An 8996-nucleotide genomic window follows, 5' to 3' on the forward strand; every position below is an offset into this window, starting at 1 on the left:
GACCCCAGTGGAACTAAAATTTCATGTGGTGGATCTGTGGACAAAACAGTTACTAGTTCCTGCTTCTGCATCACTCTACGCAAGGGTAATGTTCTACAAATTTGAGAAAACCTTATTTAGCTGTTAAATAATTGGTTGTCAGTAGAACTGTCAGCTGTGGAGTTTGGCTTCTATGGTATGATACCTCTCTTGTTGCACAGAAAGCAGCCTGAATGCTCATTTAAATACAAGGGCCGGTGCCACCAGTGATCAGATTTCTATGTAAGCAGAGTAGCGCTCTTGTCAACACAAAGCCCAGGCAGCAAATGGTTGTCAGATCTGCCTCCAAAATAACACGACTGATGTTTCCCAACAGGCATCCTTGCCCGGTCAACTGAGTCAAGAATTTCGCATTCTTCTTATTGGTTGTTGGGAAGCAGAGTGAAATTGTGGAGGAGCTATTTTTATTGACCAGTCGGGTGCAGCTCTGAAAGCTGTTGAGGATTAAAAACTCTTGTGCTCTTCTGTTCTTCTCTGAATCTCCTCTTGCAGCCAGCAGTGAAGTCCATTTGCAGTCAAGAGGTAAGAGTTTTCTCCTGCAAGTTTGAAATGGAAAACAGAGAGAATATCAAGCTAATAACAATATCAAACTGGAGACTTCCATTCTGGATGCAACACTAAAGTTTATCAATAATTAATGCAAGCTAAACTAATGTTGCAGCATGTATGGATAGCATATTTCTGAATTCATCAACTCGAGGCTGAGTTTGTAATTAGTGAGGTCACAGTTGCATTATGAGAGAATATTGAGAATAAGGGAATAACTGTGCAAGTATAACATTTCAAAGCATTGTGATTCTCAGATTATTTCTCTGTTCTAAATTGAAGTTATTCATTGTGTTACACTTTTGAAGTGGTGGGGCAATCCGAGAACCCTACATTACAAGGAATTAGTATACTTCAATATCAAATTAGTTCTCGCATGCCAAATTATTTTATTGTTTTCATATTATTTTGTTTTGGTGATATTATTACTATAGCTACTATTAATATTTGAAATTATTATTTATTTCCAAATAATGTAAGAACTAGCAATACTATTCCATTTGTTATTTAATAGGTTGTAATGAAATTGCAGAACACACTCATGATTCTTTGAGGTCATCCTTAGATCTCTCCATGGTGGGCATGGTAGTGGTGTTGGGGTTCTATATTGGCTCCTAGCAAAGCAGGAAGCCAGCAGTTTGAATGGTGTCATGGGAGTGGATGTAGGGATAGGGACAGGGTGGTGTAGGAGTGAGAAAACCACCACTTCTGGGCACTAATGCTGGGATGGGGTGACGGAGACACAGCCCGGTAAAACAGAGTTTGGTAAAATGGGCTTTTTGTACGTGGAGTAATCAATGAATCGGTGGTTTTGATTTTAGAAAATGCTGAGATTCATGTGGCTTGAGACTGAGAACTGGGTGATCTTGCAGCTGCTGATTTCGCAGTGGTATGGGAGTACAATGGAAGTGGCTGGATGGGTTGGCGTGAAGGATTAAATATAAGTAAAAGACATACCACTCCAACCTGTGGTTGTAAAGCCTGGCTCTCTTACAGTAACTCAGTGTCCTTGTCTCCAGGACAGTCTGGTTCAAGTTACCTTCACTGCTCTGAAAATAAATCCCATCAAAGGTTCAACTGTGACTTGCACCTGGAAGTGTTGAATTCAGTTTCTCCAATTAAATGAAATACAGAAAAACATTATCCAAGATCAAGGAACATCACTGACAGATTTTAGGGATGTGCCAAGGCCAGTCAGAGCTGACGTAGCTTATCAATCCTTACTGGGGCCTTTTGACCTGTGGCAGGACCTCTCCAACATTGATATTACTGGGGACACACAAGCTTTAGAAGTGATTTCCATCCTCTTAGACTTAATTTTGCTTCTAAAACATTTCTCTACCCAATCTTTGACAAGAAATTTATCTCCATATTTCACAAAGCCACATGCATCGGATACATTGCCCTCACTGTGTGACGATGGTGCTTTTTTCTGTCTCCTCATTGCTGGAAAAGTAGAAATCAAAGCTTGAGAAGTTTTCTTATGCAACAGTGGTAATATAAGAGACTGAGAAGTGATTTATAGAGGTGTACGAGATCATGAGGGACATAGATAGTGAGGATGCATACAGTTTTTAAAAAAAACTAGTGGGCATAATTTAAAATGAGGGTCAATGATTTGAAAGGGATCTGAAAAACAACTTTTTCACACGCGTTTATGAAATGAGCTACCAGAGGAAGTGGTTGAGGCAGATACAATAATAACATTTTAAATACTTTTGGACAGGTGCATGGATAGGAAAGGTTGAGTGGGATATAAGCCAGACACAGGCAAATGGGACTAACAGATGGGCATTTTAGTCAACGTAGGTGAGTTGGACCAAAGGACCTGTTTCCTTGCCGCATTACTCCGTCATTCTATGACACCTTTCATGTGTCTATGAAATCCCATGGTCCATTGCAGCAGCTTTAGCAAATAAAATCATCAGCACTAAGCTATAAAAGATAAAGCAAATTGTTGAAAGGGAGGTTAGACAGTTAATTGGTCATTGTAAATTGCCCTGTGATTAGGCCAGGGTTAAGTAGATGTGTTGTTGGGTAGTGTGGCTTGTTGGGCCAGAAGGACCTGATCCAATCTGTAGGGTGAGATAAAATAAAGTATAAATAAGGAGTGCCTAAGACATTGAACAGTGATATGATTTTGGTGTGACCTTAAGTTGTAGCTTTCCCTTAATAGAATATAAAAGATCTTTACAAATTGCATATAAATATTTTGTGCAAAATATGAAACGTGAACATTTTTAACTTCTAATTTGTGTATATAATCTGATGGCCTTGACTCATCTCTTGATATATACAGAGATATAATGACAATGGCAGAGAGAGGGGAGAGGGCTCTGGTGCCTAACTCAGCCATGGCTTACATCAGCATAGATTCGCTCCCTTCTGATATACTGCAAGCTTTATGTTATTAGGAAAACCATAAATGTCCTCTTAAATTATGCAGGCACAAGGAAACTGGAACCATTTCACTCTACCAGTCTGGTATATATTTGGTGAGATTGCGTACAGTCCAGCCTACTGCCTGCATATTCCAATCCCACTACACTATGGCAGTATGTATATTTTGTGACCATGGTCAGCCCGTGCGTCACATCAGCAAGTAGATCTCAGGCAGTGAAGTCTAAAACAATGTCTGCAAAATGCCCATGCTGGCTTTTTGCTAACTTTCTGTTATCAAAGGCCTTTGAACTGCTTTATCAGCTATATCAGAATCAAGTTTATTATCACTGTCTTATATCACAAGAAATGTATTGCTTTGTAGTAGGGGTACAGTCAGAAGACGTAGAATTACGACAGGTTACAAAGTAAATAAGTTGTACAAAAAAAAAGAATAATGAGGTCCTGTTCTCAGACCATCCAGAAATCTGACGGCAGAGGGGAAGAAGCTTTTTTCTGAACTGTTTACTCTGGGTCTTCAACCTCCTGTACCTACATCCTCGTGGTAGTAATGGGAAGAGGGCATGTACTGGGTGGCAATGGTCCTTAATGATAGATGTTACCTTCTTGAAGCCCCACCTCTTGTCCTCTCCAAATGGTGAGGAGGATGGAATTGACTTCTGCAGACCTCTGTGCACCTGTGCAATGGAGCCTCTATAACAGGTTGTGATACAACCAATCAGAATACTCGCCACTGTACATCTACAGGAATTTGCAAGTGACTTTGTGACATACCAATTACCTTGAACTTCTAAATGTGGTTATTTGATGATCAACCATATTTAACGTCAGTTTTAAATTATATAACTAATTAAAAAGATTACTAAAATAAATAATACTTTCATCTGAAGCTCTGAAAGTTAGTTAAAAATGTTAGGATTAAATAAAGTGATGAAAATAAAAACACTTTGTGACACCATTCAAACATGATCAATGACGCCATTGAACACACAAGTTTGCACTGCATCCTTTAACATCTCTTTTTCTGTTTGCCTGGAATAAGATTAAAGGATACAATGTAAAAACAATTTACATTTTAATATTCCACAAGATTTAAATCTGTTTACACATGGAAAAGTTCAGCAAGACACAATATTGACATTATCTCTTCTTGTTCAAGGTTTATTTTTCTTTTACCCATCGTGATGAGAATTTTAAATGTTATTTTCTCTGTTACCGAAGGATTAATATCATTAGCAACTGGACAATATTCAACATTTAGAGTAAAGAAAATCTTATTGTTCCATTTTAGCCTTATCAATGATAAACTATTAGATATTTGTCTAACATGGATAAAGGTTTGACATCTGGGATCTGGGCATTTCTCGTTTAATTAGATACATGGATTCCCACTGAGCCTGATCTCAAACCATCCTCTGCTCCCTTGGACACAGTAAATGAGTGGTCTGTTAGAAACAGCATCTGTGGGAAGAGAAACGGAGCTAACATTAAAGCAATGACTCCGTTTTCTCTTCCTGCAGATATTACCTGACTAGTGGAGTGTTTCCAGAATTTTCCACTTTTGTTTTAGATTTTCAGTTCAGTAGAGTGTTGAATTCGATTGGCGATGGTGAACCTTAAAAAGGTAAACATTTACAAAAATCTGAGCTGAGTTGTAGACTGAAATCTAAAATCGTGTCAATTTGACTAATTTTAACTTTTAATGAACAATGTAAGTTCTGTCTGGATATGCCTATTCTCGTATCAAAAATGACATTGTGTACTCACAAATTTAGAATTTGCTAAAACGCATTTAGCTTATACAAAGCTAAACTCTACGGGTCAAACTAAAAATAAAATTGTAGGAATTTTTATTTATTAATAATATGTAGAAATTGTGATCGTCTCATTGCTAATTGTTCTTAGAACTGGCGAGACACTTCTTTGGAAGTGCTGCTGCCCATGTGCTGATGGTATTTGCACAATGCTATTAGGTATGGAGCTTCATAATTCAAGCAGTGGTATGTTTCCATGTCAGTGCACTGTGGCTAGAAGAGAAATGTGAAGATGAAAACACTCCCATCTAGTTGCTAAACTTGTTGTAAGTGATAAGGATCACAAACTTGGGAAATATTGCTGAAGAAACCCTGAAGAGTTGTTGCAGTTGCTTTTAGTTTCAGAAATATAATTTCTTCACTCTGGCTTCCTCTGACAGCCTTTTGATTAGTCTTCTCTCGTACCATCTCACTTTCCTAATTATTCAGCATACAATTGCCCCTTGGATAGTTAAGACGATAACTAACTTTCTGTTCACTAATTCAATAACTGGCATATTGTGAGGATTACTCTTTTTAAATGGTAAAGCTGGCAGTTTACCATTATATGGTTCTGTATCATTCCTGTGGTGATGACATTTCTAGCCTATACTTGCTGCGTATATTGGTGCCAAGAATTTGAATTTGAGAATGAAACTGATGTGAATACTCATACTTTTAAATTAGAAGCATTCATTTTCTCACCATCAGCATTTCCCATAGATCTATGCTATGAATTGCTCTTAGCTAGTTTAAGTTCTTGTATAAGTTATGATCTAATGTTAAGTTGCAACATCTCTATAACTCTAATTTTGCTTGTGTTGCCCCATTTTCTATATTCCATTTGAGATATCAATTATATAAATATCTAGTGTTTTCAAAAAATTATGTATCTTTAGTAATTCTATCAACAGTAAATCCTGCCAAATCTTTTGGATAGGAAAGAGTTATTATTCATGAATGGATCTCCTTTGAAGCTACGTATAACAAAGAGAAACTCACATATACCTTCAGAGTAACTCTCTCTTTTTTGGTACTTTTCTGTTTTTATACTCGTCCTTGTCTGTAATTACATTCATTTCTCCTATTTTCTCACTTCTCTTATATAATCACTTTCTCTTACTATCCTTTGTCTCACTATTTTATTCACCCCTGCTCACTTTAAGAAAAAGAGCTACTAAAATAGGCCCTCCAATCCCTCGAGACTCCTCTACTTTTAAATAGGATCACAGCTGATCTACACTTCAACGCCATACATCTGTTTTGGCTCAACATAGTTTAATTTTGCGCCTGTCTATAAACAATTTGTTCTGTGACTTATTGGGAGCTCAACTAAATCAGATTGTTCACAAGTGTATTTGGCTGGAAGTGTTCCAATTAATTCGTTCCTTTGCGAATTTTAAGTAAGATATTTAATTGTGACCCAGCCAAGATCTGAAATTCTCTTTCATAAGCTTCGTCTCATGAGTTTGTTTAGATTTAAAATTTTCTGCAGTCTACTATTTATTCGAATTGTTTGGCAATAGTCATACTAAACTCTAGTTGCCAATTCTAATAAGAGTCTGTGAGATAATAAAGAATTTAATGTACCTCAATCTGATTAATGTGCTTATGCTGCAGACACTTCAGTGACATTTACTCCTTATCTAAAATGTAAGGTTCTGAACCATATAAAGTAATCACATATTAGTGTATGTTTTAGCTGAGTGCCCTTTATCAGTCTTTCTTCTAACATGTGCATCACGCAATTACATATGAGGCTGCATTCTGACAAGGTCTTAACTCTTTCTTTCTTTCTTCCAGCCCCTCCATCAAGATGCCTGAAGCTGTGTAAGTATAATTAAAGTAGTACGATAAAACTGATAGAAATTCTAATCTTTATTATTTACAATAATGCTTGTGTCTTTTCTTCATTATTATTGTTACAGTGGAGAGGTAAGGCTGCTTGTTTCTTTTGAAACTTTCCATTCACTTAATCCTTTCTTCTCCCTGCAATTTGCCATTTCACACAACTCACAATTTGCTATTGATCTGTTGTGTGTAATTCAGAAGATTAAACTTTTCTAATGAACATTAACAAAAACAAATTGATTATTTCAGTATGGTTTGTTGTATAATATGTTGAATTTGTGAATATTGTGTAGAAACAATATAACAATAAAAAGGAAGATGACTTACGTTTAATATTATGACAATGTGCATGTAAATTAAAGCCAACTTGCTACCTAATTTACATATTCTAATGAGAGTGTTTTTATTACAAGACGGGTTTGTTTTACAGTGATTACAACACTTATCAGGATTATTATTTTCTCATCTGCACAGATACATGTGACAGATTTGCTTATGACAGCAAACATGGTGGAGGAAAGACTTTTTTGCTTTATTTTTGTCTGACGTACAGATCAGTAATCACTGAGCTTAATCCTACTACTTACATGTATTGACATCAGATGCAGAAATGAACCACTTTGCCCCTCAAACACTAGCCATTTAATATGATCATTGTTAATCAGATTGTAACTTGAACTCTGAACTCCCATCTATCTGTATAAATCTTTCACTCCATTCCATGTCAAACATTTATCTACTGCTACTTTGAAAATATTTAAAGTCTGCTTCCATGGTTCATCGAAGAAGTTCCAAGCCCTCATGGCCCTGTGAGAAGAAACGTCTCATTGAATTCTTTAATGAGTGACACCTTATTCTGAAGCATTGGTCCCTAGTTTTATGTTTACCACCAAATTGAATCATTCTCTCAACAATTTAAGGTCCTACATTTCAAGCCAGTCACCTCTCACTCTAGCAACATCAAGTCTAACTGGCACAATCTGTTTTCAGAAGACAACTCACCCATTCCAGGTACTGATCAGGTAAACCTTCTCTGAGCTGCTTCAATTTGCATATGGCCTCACAAGCAACTGCTTAGAAGATCCATAATGTCTTGATCTTTGTAATAATTACCCTTAGAAATAACGTACTGCTGACTTTTCTAGTGATTTGTTGCAAATCATGTACTATGATCCCCAGATCACTTTGCATTTCACAGCTCTCAATCTTTCACCATTTAAATAATAGATTTCTTGCATTATTTTCCATCCCAAAATAGACCATATCACATCTTTCCACATAATGTTCCATTTTAAAGACCTCTCTCCTTTTCCCCACTCATTTTACACTTTGACATGATTTTGTCATCTCCTTAAGTCCTCTTACTTTCTTCAATGTCTTTTGCATCATTAGCAAACTTAGCAACGGAGCCTTCAATCCCTTAATCTAGGTCCTTTGCATGGATTGTTAAAAGTTGAAGTCCCCACACTGATCACTGTGACAGGTTATACACACAAGAGTTTCTCCAGATGTTGGAAATCCAGCGTAATGCACACAAAGTACCGGAGGATCTCAGCAAGTTCTGTGGCAAATCCCTTGTTCTGATCTGTCGACCAGAAAGAACCCTACTTATGTATGTTCACTCTCTGTTTCCATTTGGTCAGCCAATCTTCTATCCCTGGTATTTTGTAACCATCTATACTTTCTGCTATAACCCCTGACTTTATACCTTTTCAAATGCATAGCCCTTTGTCTAAAGCACATGTTACTTCATGAGGCAATACCTTACTAGCTAAAATATTGCTTGTATTATAACCAGTCTGAATATAGAGTGGATTTCTTCACCCATTAATGAAAGTCTATTCAGGAAAAAGTTATAATGAAGCACCTTTTCTTTTAGTTGTGATTTAAACCATCACTTGTTTGATCTAGTTCAAGTTTAATTGTCATTTAACAATACATGAACACCCATGAATATAGCCAAATGAAACAGTGTATCAGCAGTCATTCACAGCTCAAGGCACACATAGCATATATAAGACAGCAGTAAAATATAGTCACACATAAAAAAAATCCAAGTCCCCAAGTCCATGAATGTTGCAGCAGTCTGCAATCGAACAGAATACATATTGTCTTCTGCCAAATGAACAGTAGAGGGCAGCACTAACTTAAATATGGATGCTGCTCCACACAACCGCTGCACTGACTCCAATGCCTCTCTCCTGGGCAGCTGCAAACAGGTGACACTACTGCTGGGGGGCTGGTTCTTGCTATGTCTGAGGTCACAAAGCTCCCCGCTGTTTGCCAATAACCCAGTGAACTGGACTTGCAGTATTCCACATTACCAGTCCAACAGGGCTGTATGATCACCAGCAAAGCCACTAAGAC

At 37.1% G+C, this 8996-nt stretch overlaps 1 long non-coding RNA gene across 1 annotated transcript; it reads left to right on the forward strand.

Annotated features, from left to right (window-relative positions):
• Window positions 1-257: 257 nt before the first annotated feature.
• On the forward strand, window positions 258-8707 carry LOC140717139 (uncharacterized). The gene is made up of 3 exons (XR_012096459.1): window positions 258-561; window positions 6582-6608; window positions 6707-8707. It is a non-coding gene; the product is annotated as an uncharacterized lncRNA (long non-coding RNA).
• The last annotated feature ends 289 nt before the right edge of the window (window positions 8708-8996 follow it).

This window comes from Hemitrygon akajei, chromosome 27 (assembly GCF_048418815.1).
Source record: "Hemitrygon akajei chromosome 27, sHemAka1.3, whole genome shotgun sequence".
Classification (NCBI taxonomy): domain Eukaryota; kingdom Metazoa; phylum Chordata; class Chondrichthyes; order Myliobatiformes; family Dasyatidae; genus Hemitrygon; species Hemitrygon akajei.